Here is an 18448-nt window from a genome sequence, read left to right on the forward strand (position 1 = left end):
TATTATAAAGAAATAACACATAACTGAAAACATATGTGTGAGTACATGGGCAGATATTCCTTTTTGACTTAAATAAGTATCTCTGTACTTTATTTGAAGGAATGAATTAAAGAATTTCTGTATGTTTTTTTCAACGTATAATGATGGAGTATGTGATACTGTGGAAACTATAATGGAAAACTACGAAGTGAGCAGTCATCCACAGCCTACGTGCTATAGATGTCAGCAATGCATTATGACAGTGGCTCAGAAGGTGTAAACGATATATACATCTACATAGGTCATAATTATGGATATTATAAATATTATTATATAAATTAACTGCCTCCACACCTCAGCGACCTTCCTTCCTTCCTAGTGCCTCTGTGTAACTCCAATGCAGGTCATCATAGTGGTGGTGGACCTGCACACCAATGAGGTAGATCCCTATCCTTCTTAGGTGCTTCCTCATGATCCACTTCCATATGTCTATCGAGGCAAAGTGTCTGGGCCTGGCTTTCATCCTCTGCTCCAAACCTGTGTACACAGTCAACATCTGGGTGATCTCCAGATTGGTCCAGTTGGGCACATAGCCATATCTCAGCCTCCTCAAAGTAGCCATTATGATCCACAAGATGAACTCTGAAAAATACAAGCACAGAGAAATGCTCACTGTGGCACCACTTAGTTCATAGTTAGCAATGGTCTGATCTGTAAATGTATCAAAATCAATATTTGAAAGTGGCTCTGATGTCATGTTATCAGATCACTGGAAGATAATGAGCACATACCACACACAATGCCATTTATCAATACCTTTTGGGTGTTTATACAGAACAGATGAGTGTTAGGGCACATGAAGGAAATTTACATGGAGGTGAGCAAATAGATGTCCAAAAACTCAAATTTTAATTAACTATGTATGGTGCAAATTTTATTTAACATTCGTTTACTGGAAAAGCAGGCTTCAGAAGTGTGTCTTTGGAATGTGGGAGGAAACCCACACAGAGGGAGGATATGCAGACTCTGACAGAAGGCACCCCAGCCAAGAATCGAGCCAGACACCCTTCTACTGTGAGGTGACAATGCTAACCACTGCACCACCCAAATGGCACTCAACGGTGGGTGCACATTAGGTGCACTTTGATTCTGTGATTTTGAGTAAAAGATACACTGGTAATTGATAGCATTTCTGTTTTGGTGATTATTAAATCTCTTCAAGTCAGTCATTTCCAAAGGTACCTGGTTAAACTAAGTTTTACTGAAAATGTTATCTTTAACAAAATATGTCATAAGTTACTGGAGTACTGTTGGTTTGAAATTTATGCATAAACATGTTGCTATTTTAAATCATTGATTTCAGTTCCATATGCAGTTGTATAGACAGACTTACACTGCAAATGTTAACAGTATATAAAGGCAGATTTACAGATCATCTGCAATTCTTACTGGTAATTCCTTGCACTCTGTGGCAGAACTATGGAAACCTATGGATTCCTACACTATCCATATGTATTATTTTATGTTATTATGGATATTTCTTAATTCAAGTTTCATAAAATTGTTAAAAACATGTGCTGTTGCTATTACAGATATTTTTTCAATGATGCTTCTTAACAAAGGTGTTATCACTACAGGCTCTGTATACTAAAGATCCATTCTGTTTGTGGCCTAACAACAGCTCTGAGGTTTTCGAACGCTTTTTGTAAGTTGTTAAATTGTTAATTATTAAGTTATTTTAACATGAAATGTTTGCAGACTCTTGTGGCATGATGCTGGTGTTTTTGGACTTCCATTCAACATATATACAGTGTGAGGCATTCTAATCAAATTCACAAACTCAAAAGATATTATAAGTTATGTTAATTTTACAAATGTTTTGCATGATGGCATTGTTGTTACTTTTTGTATGTCATGTTAGTATTTTTCACAGACAGTGTTATATAGACCTTTGCACTGCACAAGAATGCATACTGTTTATGTTGACATATGCTTTTCACAGAATCAAATGCATAAATGGGCTCATACAGGAATATTATTATGTGTGTATTATTGTCTTTCAGATGGCCAACATGTGGAATCCCTAATTATCCTATACTGAATATCTAAGTACTTGGACTGCCTTCAGCTGTCTTCTGAAATAGAGTCTGCAGCATGTGTGTGGAAGTCTTCCTTTGGTGTACTGTGCTGTCCATAAATAGCTTCTGCAAACTTTATGGAATATGGCCCCTGGTTTGTGCGATATATTAAATATATTGCACTGTAGGATTAAGGAACTCAGAATGTGACCTTTTGCTCTTTGTTTTGTAACTGTGTGTGTGTGTGTGGGGGGGGGGGGTGGTATGGGTGTGTGTGTTTGTGCATATATGCATATGTATATGTGCCTGTACATACCTATGAATATACAAAGAAAATATAAACATATATTTATATAGATAGATACATAAATATATAGATGGAGAAAAGATACACAAACACACACACACACACACACACACACACACACACACACACACACACACACACACACACACACACACACACACACACACGCGCACGTGCAGATGACGTGGCACTATGAACAGACATAAAAAAGGAACTTCAGAAATGATACTGAACTGAAATGCAAAACTGAAGGTTCATTGGATAAAACTGAGTACCGTCAAGGCAGTGGTGATTTAGGCAAATGAGAAAAATCAGAAGAGGCTCTAAACTGAGCTAGAAGTTAATAATATTGGGATAGATTAATAGCTTCAAATATATTGGGGCTGCGGCTGAGGACAAGGGAAGTCTGAATTTGGAAGTAAAGCTGAAATCGCAGGTGCTGCCACCAAATGGCACAAAATGTCAGCTGTAGTTTGTGACAGAAAAATATCAAAGAAGCTGAAAAGTGAGGTGTGCAAAACAATTGTTTGACCAGTACTTATGGCAGAGAAATCAGGTCAGATAAGGCAGAGTAGCTGTGGAAGCATGAGGTGGTGGATATGACATGTGTAAATGGATAATAAGATGCACACTGTGAGAGAAACAAAGAAACAAGGACATCAGAGTTGAAGCCAAAGAAGCCCCATTTACAGAAAAGGTCCGAGAGGAGAGATTATGGTGGTTCTGTCACAGGTGCAAAAAAGCACAGGTCAATTTGTTAAAGTAGGTTTGGGAAAGACAGTAAGAAGGCAAGTGGAAATGAAAACCTCCAGCCAACAGATGAATGGACTGGGAGAAAGAGACCTGCAACATTCAACCATGACTTGAAGAGTGTAGGGGAGTGGCACTGAAGTGAGACAGATGGCAACACCTAATGTGATTCCTCAATTCTATGTAAAAACGGGAATAACATGGTAGACCAGTCAATTGGTAGAATCCCATTTGTTAGCAAAAAATTTGTAGAAGTCACATTTTGGTAGAATCACATTTAGTCACATCCACATAGTTGATTTTCAGGCTAAATTTTGAGAAATGATTTAGTTAGATGATTTTTGCAGAGTGCATGTTGTTGTTACTAATGTTCTTTTCTGTGTCTTGTAATGTTAGCAATATTCTTGTTAGTTTGCAAGGATTCTAGTCATTAAACACTGTGTGTGCTGGAAACTATGATTGTTGTTTTCTCTGGGAAATCAGTGTTGGCATGATCTTTAAGTGTATGCCAGCCAAGAATTTAATTTCTCTTTTTAAGTTTGACCAGTAAATTAGTATATATAAGCTGGGGTGCAAGTCCCCACACTTGTGGGTGCCAGAGGGTTTGTCCTTTGCAAACACCTTTGCAGTTTTACTTTTCCACTTGTATGCTTTGTGAATTTGTGTACTTAACTTGTAGTACACATACAGTAGGCTGACCGGGGCCTCTAAATTGTCCATTGGTGTGAGTATGCTCATGTGATATGACAGAAAGCTCTGCCAACCTACTTCCATTTCCTCCTTTTCCTTGTAAGCTCTACAGATAGAGGTGGTTATGACTCTAGGAGTCAGCTGTGACTTTTAGGGGAGAGAGAGAGAAAGAGAAAACAAGCATGTCAGAGAGAGAGAGGGAGAGAAATTGAAAAGCTGGTCTATTTATAGACTAGATGGGATTTTACAAATGAATTTTCTACTAAATGTGATTTCAACTAATTCTTTCTACCAAATCTGATACTACCATTTGCATTTGTGACTAAAGATAATATTTTTCTTTCTTTCTCTGTCATTCTATGCATGTATGTATGTATCTATCAGACTTTGTGACGATACATAGCTCGAACAGAATGTGATGAATGCTATCAGTATTTACACTACAGCCATTTAGATAATTTTGCTTATATTTCTTTAACCTGGTTGATGTTTTTTTATAACCTAAAAGGAAATCATTGCATTCACATTTTATCTAGTTGATTTTTATATCATTAGACAATTAATTGTCAATATTTCTTATCTTTAAAAAGGGTCTTGGGACAAATGGGACACAAAAACATTTCTGAGAAAAGTACTGAAAACCTCTAAAGTTATTAGTTCACATTTATTGTAAAGGTCTGTCAGACTGTAACCTTCCTCTGACCTTTTCCCAGCTTTTTAATTTTTTTGTTTGTCTGAGCTTCAACAGAGTTACACATGAATATCCTTCTTTGACCTCAACAGAAACCTGTACAGTGGTGGAACCAGCTCCCTGTCTCTGTGGTTGATTCTGCAGAAGATACAGCCTAACATAGTGTTGATTTTGGCAGCTGCCTTTCCACTTCCACTCTGTACCTTGTGAATGATTCCGACCAGTGCAATTACACCCGTGTGCTTCTCATGCACTTTTTAACTATTGCTCCTGTTTTTGTACCACCCATAAAGAATTAGCATCCATTCTAAATATACCTTTTTAAGATAAATTCATAAAACATGGAATAACTTTATTTGAAAGACAGATCCATGTGGCACTCCAATACTTAATTCACTATGTTTTCTAATTATTCCCTCTGCAATGACATACTACAATACATTCTTCATCTGTTTCTATGCCTCTCCAACTTTTATCTTTCTTACTCTGAAGTACGATGTTGAGGGTTTTGGTACAGACAAAGTAAATGATTTTGACAATATGCCCTTAGTCTATTTCTTTTGTAATTTGTTTATAAAGCTAGATTAGTCATGTGACAAGCATATTTTTTATCAGAAAAGTCCTTTTGGAAAGTATTCTGGACAAGGTTGTTACAATACTGACAAGACACTTCCTTAGCATTTCCTCCATTATCATTGCAGTTACTGAGAACAGTAGTTTTGGCTTTTAGTGTCTTAGGTCAGCCCCGATCTTACCATTTGTTTTGGAGTGCAACTGTGGTCCTTCTGTAGGAGTCTGGTATGTCTTGTTTTGACCAATGATCTGTTGAGCAGTTCCTTTAGTTACTCTTTTAAGATGTGGTCATGTTTATTCAGGCTCTGTCAATGTGTTATGCCTGTCCCATCTAATCTATCCATCTGTTGTGCCTCATCTTATCTGAAAGTCTACAACCATCTTTCTACCTTTTCCTGTCCACTGTATTGGTATATACTGCCTTTTTCCATGTCTCACACTTTTCAAATTTTGCCTGCTTTTCATATTACTTTCTCAACTTTTCCCATAAAAAAAAAAACAAAAAACAGATTGACTTCCCTTTTCTTTTTGCCTTTCATCTTGTACTCAAGACACTTTTCCATTGCTTCCTATATACTACCTTTAATATACTGTGTTTCTTCAAAATTCACAACGTCTGCATATTCTAGTTCGTGCGACATGAGACATGCTACCTCTTGTAGATACAGATACTTAAGAAGAATGGGTCTGCTTGCAAATAGATGTACATTTAAGATAAGAATACTTACTGGGAGGCAAGCCTCCATGTTCATATTAGGTGGTATTCTCCCCCAAATTCCATTAGTCATTCAAAGGTTTCTTTACCTCAGGAAAGGAGTGATCATTCTTAAACTATGAAAATAATATTCATTCCTTCCTCTTCTACCCATCGGTTTTGGAGAAGACTATATTATTGCTGTATGTAGTAAGCAACCATACTATGATCGAATGACTCCTTCAGCCAACATTTTTGAGCAGATAGAAAAACAAACATATAAAGCTTAAGCAAGTCAAGGTTAAATAGTCTAACTCTGTTTCTGATTTAGATCTCACTTACCCATTCCCTCATTTCCTATGTTCCAGAACTTCTACTGCCAAGTCCTCCAGCATTTGATAGCTTGCCTTCACAGCCATGTTCTGGCTTATGTCCAGTTCATCTATGAACCACGGGATAACGTTATAACATGGTTATTATTAGTCAGTGATTGTTTCACCTCTACGCTTGTACAGTTTAATATCTCATATTCTGCTTTTTCCTTGTGCTCTCATATACTTGCAGTATGAGTCCTCCTTGGAAGTCCTATCAAAAATTCCTTTTTTCCTTGTTTACCTACTTGCTTAGAATCTCCATTCTACTCATGAGAGATTAAAATCCAGCATTATCACCATTTTCTGTGTTTTTTATGTCATTGTCATTGTTTTCACTAACTCATGGTATGTTTTTAGTGGCACTCAGGTGTCTCTAGACAATATCTACCATGAGAATCCTCTCCTTTTCTTTATCATAGTTACTAGTTTGCTTAGTTTGCTACACTTTACCATCCTCTTTTTATTTTTAGTTAGATTCTGTATCTAGTCTTATACTGTATTTAATTCCTAACATATACACATACTTATCTGCTTTTCTGCCAATCCTGTCTTTCCTTTTACTTGTATGCCTGCAGTGATAATGTACCTGTACCTTTTCTCAGTTGTCCAAGTTCCCCATGATCCTGACAATAGCTGCTTCTCCTGTTTCACCTGCGTTTGTTACTGCCTGCAATTCCTGCATTTCTTGAGTAGACTTTTAGCATGACTTAACATGACCCTCCATCTTCTTTTGTTTCTGTCAGAATTTCTTTAATCATTTTGGATTACAGTCCTACGTTTCTCATTCACTGTCTGTTTTCATGTCCTCCCTCTATTTTCCTGCCTTATCTCCCAGTCCACTCCATTTAAATGATATGGTCACTTGGATATACGTTTTAATCCCAGATTTTATCACCGGTGTCCCTTTCCCATATGCTATACTATATCTGTTGTAGTATAATATAGAAAGGTATGATTGCCTCTCCAATAACAATTACTTTATTATGTCTTTGAGACATGGATACCAAGAAATTCACCTCCTGGGTGAAGCTTCTTTCATAATGCCTTTACTGCTCATATCACGTTGGTCCAGAACTGAGTTAGGTCTAAAACTAGATTTTTCACTTTAAGTCACTCTCCCTGTATCCATGGCAGCCATAGACATTCTATTCTTCTTTTTTTTTTTGCCTACTTTATTTTGCCTAGATTCTTTCACCAGAGCCTCAATCACACAACAAACTGGAAATCGCTTTTGGGTAGCTGAGATCCTGTAATGGTTGCTATTGCAATTTTGCTCATGCTGTCTCTCCTTGTCTCCCATGGTGTTGTGTCAGGATCCTGATTATTCATCAGGTATGCTTTTGTTGAGACCTGATAGACTATTTGAGATACAAAGGAAAAAGATTACTGCCTGTCCGGAAAACATCAGAGAAAAAAAGTGTTTAGGAATTAAAAACTATTGGGAATTACCTGTGTTTATACATTATTAACAATTATAAATTCCTCCCTATTAATATTCTTGATATTGATTGGCCAGCCCAACCAGCGTGCCCATTTGTGAATCCCACAATATACCAACGGAAAAAGGTCCAGTTGCCCAGATTTTTTTCCTTTGGTATAAACTGCCCCCAAATCTTTTTTTGTACAATAAAAAAAAAAGAGAGAGAAAACAGAGCAATGGAGACTTTCTTTTCTCTGTTGCTTCCATTTCAAAGCCTTGATGTACTGGGTATGCATGGGAACGCAAGTTCCATACACATGCGCAGTACATCAAAAAGCAGAATCAGTATACCACAACCGGTGGAAGAACAGCAATCTGCCGTTATACAAAGACATTATTTAAGAAAAGTAAGTATTTTTTTTTCTTAAATAATGTCATTGTATAATAGCAATAACTGACTCTGTGGTTGTGGTATATTGAAGATTTACCCATTCTTGGCTTTGTTTAATCACTCAGGCTTCGTCCTCATGATTAAACCACACCAAACATGGGTAAATCTTCAATATACCACACCACATGATCGGTTATTGCTTAAATATGATACATCTAAGGTTAAAGGAAACATATATGGAATTAGAAAAGGAGGAATTTGGAAGTGAGAAAGGAAAAGGATGCATTTGGATGAGATAAAGGAAGTTTATCCCTGGTTTGGCACCTATGTCTCAAATGGCCCCTGCTTACACTTATCAAGGGTACAGAACTTGTCAGAGATTTGGGATGCATGACTAGGCTTATAAAGACCCTGGAGGTCATTAGCCTAGTAAACACCTCTGAACCTAAAAGAGTGGTTGTTAGCCAAAAAAATAATAGAGGTTATGGGCAGTATACAGCTGGAAAGAGGTATTGATAGACTGGTTTCATACCATTTCCATTCTTTTTATTATATAAATATGAGTACTTATGGGAGATTTTGGAATAATGAGGATTACTTTTGAACATTTCTATATTATGCCATTCACTAATGGATGGCTTGGGAAAAATAAGAATGCTGAGTAGTGCAAAACTGGTCTCTCTGCTCAAACCTCTTCAATTTTGTTGAGACATTAGACCAATATTTGAAATACTTGCCCTGCTAAACAATGTGGATAACAATGTCATATCTGTTAGGAAGAAAACACCTGTTCAATATGCAGTCAGTTTAGTAGTGGAGCAGATATCTGAAACTTTGTTTTTTAATAGTAAAAGAATATTTTGCATTAATTTGAAAGAAACATTTTCCATTTATAGTGAATAATCGTCTTTCAATAAAACAGCTAGAATCCTCATTACATCTGTTGTGGAAGTACAACCATTGAAACAATGTGTTTATAATCTGAGTTACAGAAACATAAAGGAAGATGTAGCAAAGTAAAACAGTATAAGTGGGGCTGACGGATGAATACATTTGCTAAGGATTCAAGAAGGTAGACAAGGGTGACTTAAATCCTGTTACTAAGAGTACTCATTCTTGAATTGTATAGGTATGCGTTACAGAGGACTCTCATTTTTTTCACAGAAGAAACTGCTATGACAATTATTATTGTATCGTTTACCTTTGTTTCATATAGAAAAGTGGAGAGAGAAAGAGTCTTATGCCATAGAGTGTAGGTTGCATTCTGTGATGCCAGCAACCCTGTACCAAATAGTAGCTTGAGTCTTGAAAGTTTATTGCAATGGGAAGGGCAAGAAAGAGGATACTGAAACCATCTGTATAATTTTGGTGGTTTACTATGTCTGGGAACCCTTCATTAATGGTTAGGTGCTGCAGAAGGCAAGTGCAAGATCAGGGGAGTTCCCAGCAGACCTCCTCAACAGTAAAGACATGATAAGTCATTGCTTATTTGCATCAGGGGGGTGGGCAAACTAGACATGGCATAATAGCAATGTCCACTTATTCAGTGCTACTGCTCTTGCAAAGGGGATTAATGAGGAACGAATGACGATAAGTACAGGGAAACGACGGAGGGGACCACAGTGCAGAAATCCAACTGGAGCTAGAGAACTCAATTTATATATTAAAAGACAGAACTAGAATTCATTCAAAGCTAAGCAAATGATGTCAGATTTTAAAATTGTCCTGAATGTTCCAGAACTGAAATGTATCAAGTGTTTTCCTTTATATTGTTTGATGTTTCGTCACTTTCTGTATCCACCATTTTACACAAAAGCTATGATTTTTGGTTTTCCTATGTGCCCTGTGTCTAACATTTACTTTTTTCATTTTATTTTGTTACTTTTCCAGTTGCACATTCTTTCAGCATGGTACCATTTATGGTATTTTTTTCAACAATTTGTTTAAACAAACCAGCTTTGAATGACACTGTGGTAGCTCTAGTCATTGTTTGATTCTTTGAAAACTTAAGAAGTAGTCTGTTAATTGCACACCCAGTCACATTTATCTACATTTCTAGAATGTACCTAGTTAATATTTACATAGATTTTAGTGATTTTAGTAATTGCTTGAAAGTGTCATTTATTTTCCTTTATCTTGTTCGGCTTCCATAATATGTCAGACAGAAACCTACCTTTAAGCCCATTGGAAAGCCTTTCTCTAAATGTGCATTTCTCAGATATCTATATGGCTTCTCTTTACATTATAAACTTCTACTATGTGTTGTTTAGTTTCACCTATGAATCCTAAAGCACTCAATAATTATTAAAACATTCACTCAGCTGAGTCTGTGATGTCTTCATAATTTCTTTTACTGGCTTTTTTAGGTAGATTAGTCAATGCTTCCAAATTATGCAACAGTTTTAAGTGGCAACACTCGTCAGATTTAACAGCACTGATATTTTATCCTTCTGGAGTACTATTTGCTAAATTATATAATTCTGCTCTCCCAAAATAAGTTATCAGATCATTTCTAATAGCCTCATGAACATTAGTATGTCCAAAATGCTCACAAGAACTAAAACCATGTCCATGCCCATCTATTTTTTTCTGTTTCAGGTTTCCTCCTGTAGCCAAACTAGTATTAAAACACCTGCCTAAATATAAGTTTCAAGACATATTTCCATTTTGCACAGATGCTCATTGATAATCAATTATTAATGTTTAATGTGCTTTCTTCCAGTACCCTGTGTCTGACAACCACCTAACCTTTGATGAAATCATGTCATTGTACTGCTCATTTTCAATGCAAGAGACAGCCATAGCGCAGCTATCATCCAGGCAGCCATGACATGCTTTCCATTTTCTAGCTTTGCCTATAGCAGAGCTCTGGCACATACTTACAGATGTGTCTGCATGTTATGCTTTTCATGTAGGTGTATATGTTCTCACACATGCAGATACAGCTTGGTGGAGCAAAATGCATGTCCTGCCTTATGCTGTGCATGCTGTACACTTCTCTGTCCAGGAAGGGCATTCCAGAAGGTCAGACTGCCTCAAACTCTTCCCAAATAAGTGAGTCAGCATCAGCTCCTCATTCTCACTGTCCCTAATTGATTGATTCAGCACCTGGATTACTAGTTAGTCATAAGTTACCCTGGTCATAGCCAGGGCTTTACCCCTCCATTCTATAGAGCTCACAGTAAAGTCAATTCTTTATAAAATATGTGCTACCTCTTCCTGTTTGTACAATCATCCACAAATCAGAATCAATACTTTGTATTATTTTGTATCACATTAAAATACAGAATATCTTTTTTAACTTTATACACCTGACAAAGGCCATGGATGAAGGCTTAAATGTTGGTATGTATCTTGAACAAGCAAAGGCCATTGACAGTGTTCGCCGCAGTACACTAACAGAAAGCATGACCAGCTTAGAGTACACTCACTGATATTGAAGTAGATATAATTTACGCTTCTGGATGGTGTTGTTAAATTATTGAATAACTGAATGATCTAAAATATGCACTGAGCACCACCTGGGATTAGTGCTGAAATCAATTTTGTTTAATATTGTCTTATCCTTTCTCGCAACTTTGTGTAAAACCTGAGCATGTAAGTAATGCAGGTAACACCAAATTTGGTGTTATAATAACAAAAGAGGAGGACTCAGCATTATTAACACCTTCTTTTCTGTAGTTTCTAATTGGTTGAGAGATAATGGCCTTATGCTCAATTACAACAAATGCATTATGATGTATTTTTGGTACCTCTGTATAACAGTGGTTAAGAACGTTAACATCTATAAAGATCTAAAAATATTAATAAATAAAAATGAGTGCTTGAAGGCTAATGCTGGCCTAATCAAAACAAAGGCCTGATGGTTATAGATCATATTTACAGAAGTATGCCATCCAGATTACCTGATATATTAAAGAAGATGCATATTTTCTATGTTAGACAACCTTTTGAACACAATTTCATGTTGTCTTCCTATACAAAGTGAGATTTGCTTTTGGTAGAATGTATTCAAGACACATTTATGAACGAAATACCACCCTGTAGGAATGTGACATACTTAGAATGATTACATTTATTTTGCCTGTATTTCATCTGCAACCATTTTGTTAGGAGTAGGTTATGTTTAGCCTCCAAAGAATTGAATGGTTAAGACTCTAGACTTTATTGAGGAAGTAAGTTAGCTGAAAATAACAGATCTCTTCATGGTATTACATTTTATATAAAATAGAGAAGTAGTGTGGAACTTCCAAAAGATCTAGGTTTGCCACCCAATCAGGTGGGAGATTTTGGAACAGGGTTTATCTCCATCCATTAGCCAATATTTGAAAATACTAGCCATGGTAAACACTGTGGATGAGTTAGTAATAATAGTTAAGGAGAAAATATATATTCAATATGAAGTAAATTTAGGAGGAGGAGCTTCAAGTAATTGGATTAAAGTTCAAGAAAAATATAAAATGCCAGTTAAAAAAGTGTGAACTGACACTCTTTTGAAATTGATATTGTGTATTTCTTTTGTGGGGAAAAAATAGTCAAATGCAAATGGAAAACAAATTGGAAAATGAGAGGCAAAATTAAAGTATGCAAAGCCCTTCTTATAACTTTAAAAAATAAAGTATTACTTTTTTGCCACATATGAAAGTAATAGCTCAGTGAAGTTATGAATGACCCCATTACTAGGTAGAGTATCATATTATACAGTTTCTGATACAATATATATAAATATATACATATATAAACACACACACATATATATATATATATATATATATATATATATATATATATATATATATATATATATGTTTAATTTTGTTGCCTTCTTATCTTCTTTCTTGAAATTGCAATAGCCTGCTATTACAAGGCAACCCTTTGGGAAACTGCAGTAGAAAGATGGATTTTAAAGAATGTGAAGAATGTTATTAGGAGTATAAAATATTCAGCACTGCAGGTCAGTTTATCAACCATACAGCCTGCTGAATACCAGCCATTGATGCTTCAGCATGTTGAACTGGATAGCTGTAAAACTCAGATATTTATGTGACTCTCAAATTAAAGGAATCACACAAGGATGCAGTGATGAAGGTTGATTAACGCTAGAAGCATGCCTTCTAGTTTACATCAGTGATTGCTTGTATGTTTCTTAGTTTCCTTTATTTTCATTGTCATTTCTATCTTTGGGTTTTACAGGCATTCATATGAATGTGCTATGGAAGCACAAGCAAGCGGTATGGTGGACATCATGTATGGCTGGCCTGCAGCACTGGATCCACATAGTATGTTATAGGTACTGTAAGGATACAGTAGTGAAAAGGAAATAAATAGTACATGTATTATTACTGAGCAGTGTATGTCAGGTATAGCAGACAAGGTGGCAGAAAAGTTACATAATTAAATGTGATATTAAGAAGGTCATAGTGTAAGTGCATGGCTCATAAAAAATGGTTGAGGGATTGGATAGGATGGACAGATGTTAATTAAAAAGTATGACATTATATTGTTGGATAGTTTGTTATGGCAAGGATATTTTGGGGGCTTGGTAGAAAACAAAATTATATTTTAGTTATTTTATAGTGTTGTTGTTTATATAAAAAGAATTACAGTCACTCTGACAATTTTCATTGAGTGTATTGACAGCCACCTCTGCCACTACCATTTCAGGCCGATGTTAACTCAGTTTTATGTTTTATGCGAAGAATGACACCTTAGTGAAGAAGTATCTTGTTGTTTTGCTGTATAGTGCCTGTATTGGAACATGAATCCAAACACGATATGGGAAATCAAACATTGTTTAAACTCATCACATCATTAAGCTTTTCAGGAGCAAGCCTTGTAATGCATGTAAGAAATGAGTTGGTATGGATAGTTCTTACATCATTAAATTGTTTTTTGCAAACCACAAGATTACTAATAAAAGGACTCCCATCAATGCTTTTTTATATAGTCAAAGATCTTCCACACTCCATGCAATGGGTTTTGTCTCCTGCCCCCATCAGAGTTAATAAAACTAAGTATAAGGTTGGAAAGCCTCAAGATAAATTGACAAAAATGTCAGTGGAAATACACTTGCTTAAAATGACTCATTGGCTCATGGAAGACAGCTCATTTAAGTCAACAAATAAAGTGATTCTGGAAACAGGGTAAAAGGGTAGATTAATGAGAGCACTTCCTGTGACTTCCCATCCCTCACCCAATTGACCTGTTCATTCCTCTCTTTGTGGTAAGAGCCAGGCATCTCTCACCCAGGTAATAGCATTCTGGTTCATTAATTCCTTATGTGGAAAGACTAATCATTGCATTCATTCCATTAAAGAGGTAAATTTGGGTGACAGGAAGCAAGCCAGTCTGGTGGACCCAAAGGACTCCCCTTTCTTCCCCCAGGAACTATTACTCCCTGAGGTAGCTCACTATAATAATTCTCTTGCTGCTAGCCATGAGGAGCATGGGTACCTGTACCTGCAGGTTAAGCCCTGGTCCTTGGCAGTATATGCTCTGCCAACTCAGACTTCATGGTTGTTAAACCCTGTAGGTGTCACCCAAGTGGTGATCCACAGTTAACTACATTCTCTCAGGATGGATGAGCCAATAGTGACTGCTCAGTCCCATCCTCTTGGCTGTGCTCCCTCCAGTGCCCATGCTGTTAGTGAAACATAAGCCACATGGGTTGTACTTGGGGATTCCTCCTTATTTCCTATGGGAGCAGGGCTTGGGATTTTCTCTAAATTAACTGTTAGAAAGAATGAATTTTTTTTTGCTTTTCCAACTCAGCGAGTTGCTTGCTACACTCATTAAATACCTCTCAGAATAACACAATATAGCATGTTTATTAACTTAATTATGAATTGACAGTACTTTATGAAAGTCTATTGGATTAGGCACACACTGGACAATGTGTGCTCATTATTTACCACAAAGAATAAATAATGGCATAAATAATAGCACCGTTGTTAATGTTTACAATGATCACTGACAAACTCAGGATACAGGTGAAAAGGGCTGCAGCCAATGATTTTTACTAAAGATCATTTTTGTTTTATTGATAGCATGCACAGAGAGGGGCAAGCAAGAAGACCTAATTTATATTGTACATTGTGGTACAATGTGATATACATGACTGTTCATTTGTAGAAATATGTTCATAAGTTTGATGAGCAATTTCAAAGACTGTTGGTCATCAGTCTGTGATCTTTGTGAGTGGTAGCACCTGTATGGGTAGCAAATGAAAGGTCATTGATTACAAGGACTCCAGGGGTTTTAATATTTGGTCAAACTTTAACTGTTGCCTATCAGCAGAGTGCAAAGTTGGTAGGGGGGAGGATGTTGATAAATGCTAGAATGTTGGATTTTCTAAGTTTTCAAGAAAATAATTCTATTGTGTCATTTCTGTATAATGCCAAATGTTGTTTGATGAGAGGTGGTATCAGCAGGGCTAATGATAATATCCCAAGTTTGTGGTCATTTGCATATTTTGATTATCCATATACAAATATATATACATTTTTTTGGATTAAACACCACCCACAGACAGGGAGTTAAGCAATATTGAGCTGCTGTTGTAGGATGATAGCATCTGTGGTAACAGATGACCATTGTAAAGAAAGTATATTGTTGGGCAAACTATAGATTAAAACTAAAACAAACACACACTCCTTAGAATAAGCTAACATTCTTTTGAAAATTTTTAGAGTTGTACATTTGTGAGCAAGATTAAATTATAGGTTCATAGGTAGATACTAGGCTATCAGCCCTAGGGCCTATATAAGCCTAGCCAAAAAGGTACCCTGGCTTTCGCCACCCAAGAAAATTATTTTCCTGTGCCTCTGTCGAGCTGAGCCACAGAGGTGATCCCCGGGGTGAATTTCCTATTTCCCATCCAATCTTCAAGATTTTTCTTGAAGAGTGCTAATGAGGAGCTTTGTTTGATATAGATAGGTAGCTTGTTCCAGAGTATGGGAAGTCTCTGGGATAGGAATCTATCCCTCCAGCATGTTCTGTTTATTGTGGTGACAAGGTTTAGGTCCCTAGAGCATGTAGCTCAGAGGTATTGGGATTTCTTTAAGTGGAGCATGTCCAACAGCTCTGGGTTTGACATAGCTTTGTATGTTAGGCAGGGATCGCCTCTGAGCAGGCGATATGTGATGGAGTAAAGCTGGAGTTTTTTGAGATGGCCTGCGTAGGGCATCTGTTTGAAGCCGGTAATCCTCTTTTTGAGGCATTTCTGCAGCCTTTCCAGTTGTTGTAGATGTCTTGTGAGGTACATACCAAAAGGGGCATTGTACTCTATAATGGGTCTAATGAGTGACGAGTAGAGGGGAACAATGACCTCTTTTTTCCTGGATGAGAAACCTTTTGTGATGAGGTGTGCCATGTAGAAGGATTTCCTGACTACTGTAGCAATATGATTATCAAAGGAGAGACTACTGTCCACCTGTGTCCCAAGGTCTCTTATCACACTTTTGGTGTTAAGTAGACTACCACTTATGTGGTAGCTCATGGGTACAGAGTTTTTACCAAAGGGGATGACAATGTACATTTTGGCATTGAGCTTGAGACCATGGCTTTGACACCAGGCATCTGTCTCAGTGAAGCCCTTTTGTATGATGTCCACATCATTAGGAGTTTCAATTATGGCTCCTAGTTTGCAGTCATCTGTGAACTTCATTGGCCAAAGACCTTCTGTGTTAGCCTGTATTTCAGAAAAGTAGATACCAAACAGGAGATAAACCAGGATGGAACCCTATGGTGCTCCACTTGTCACTGGTCTGAAGTTGGATTTGGAGTTTACTACTTTCACAGTGTGGGTTCTGTCAGTGAGCCAGTTGGCAACCCATCTTGTGACATAGGGATTTATACCTAGTTTAGTGAGTTTATCTATAATTCCAGAGTGGGAGATGGTTTCAAAAGCCTTGGCAAGATCTAGATAGGCTGTGTGAGCCACCTTACCCTCGTCTACGGCTTTGGTGACTGCTTCAAAGAAGTCAATCAGGTTTAGGAGACATGATCTGCCTTTTACAAACTCGAACTGGGTAGGGGCCAGAGTTCGGAGATTACCAATGTCTTTGTTTATAAGTTCCATGATAATACATTCCATGGCCTTGCAGACTAGGCTTGTAAGGCTAATGGGCAGTAGTTCCCGGGGTCCGTGGTGTCTCCACCTTTGTGAGTGGGATAATCATCACTGTGTGCTATTCATTGAGCACAAACCCTGAGGTGAGGCTATAATTGAACATGGTGCTTAGGTGGGGTGCCAGTTCATTCTGTAGTTCATGTAGAATGCAGCCTGGGATGTTGTCAAGTCCCATGGATGCTGTGTTCTTGGCTTTGGAGAGTGTGGTTTTTACCTGTGCAGCCATGATTACAGGAACTTTGCATTCTTCTGGTATAGAGATGGGCCCTTTAGGGGGGTAGGGGTAAAGTTAGCACTGAACCTATCTGCCAGGATGTTGGTAATATCAGTTGGTTCTGTATATTTGGTGCCATTGTACTGTAACTCAGAGCAGATCTGAGTGTTGCCATTGAGATTCTTGACATAGCTATAGAATGCTTTGTGGTTGTCTTTAGAATCAGTGGTGATTTTGTTTTCATAACTAGCTTTGGAGGATTTTATGAGGGATCTCAGCTTCTTACTGAGGCTGACCAGGGAGTTCTTCCAGTCATGGGATTTTACTCTTTTTTGCTACAGTTTCTTTCTTTTGTTGTAGAGTTTGTTTATGGCAGGGGACTACCAGATTGGCTTCCTTTTTTTTGGAGGATAACATCTTGGTTTTGTTAGGGATAGCACAATCCATGCACTCGTGTAAGTGCTTATAATTTGCATTTATGTAGGATTCAGCAGTTGTGCATCTATTGTCCGTCTGCATGGGTGTCGTGAAGTTTGCCACTTCTGTCTTAAGAAGCATGAAGTTGACTTTGGAGAAATTTTTTACGGTGGTTTTCCTAATGGGGGGTGGGGCAGGATGTGGATGTCTAAGCTGATTAGCTTGTGGTCGGATCTGACGAACTAGGAATTGACCTCTGGTGTGGAACCACAGTTGCCCATGTTGGTAATAACCAGGTCTGGGATATTGCTGCCCCTTGTGGAGGTGTGGATAAGTTGATTCAAGGCGTTGCAATTTATGAGTTCCAGAAAACATTGAGCAAAAGAGTTGGTACATGAGTAGTTTTCCCAGTTAATGGTGGAGTAGTTGAAATCGCCCATTATTAGGGTGTTGGGTTGTACTCTAATATTGCATGATGGGGAATCTGTAGCAAGTTACAATTTGGATTGCGGTCTTGCCCAGAGTTAGTTGCACTTGGATAATCTCGGATGCATTATGCTGAGCAACTAGCCTGGAGGTGTGGATATCCTTAATGAATATGGACACACCTCCACCTTTAGTGTTTCAGTCCAAGTTAGGTGGCCGAAAGGTGTGGTATGAATTATAGCCTGGTAATGCAGGGGTGCTCTCTGGAGCCTTGAACCAGGTCTCTGTCACTGTACAGATGTCGATGTTCTCCA

The sequence above is a fragment of the Protopterus annectens genome, chromosome 5.part0 (assembly GCF_019279795.1).
Source record: "Protopterus annectens isolate FY-2018-M chromosome 5.part0, PAN1.0, whole genome shotgun sequence".
Classification (NCBI taxonomy): domain Eukaryota; kingdom Metazoa; phylum Chordata; order Ceratodontiformes; family Protopteridae; genus Protopterus; species Protopterus annectens.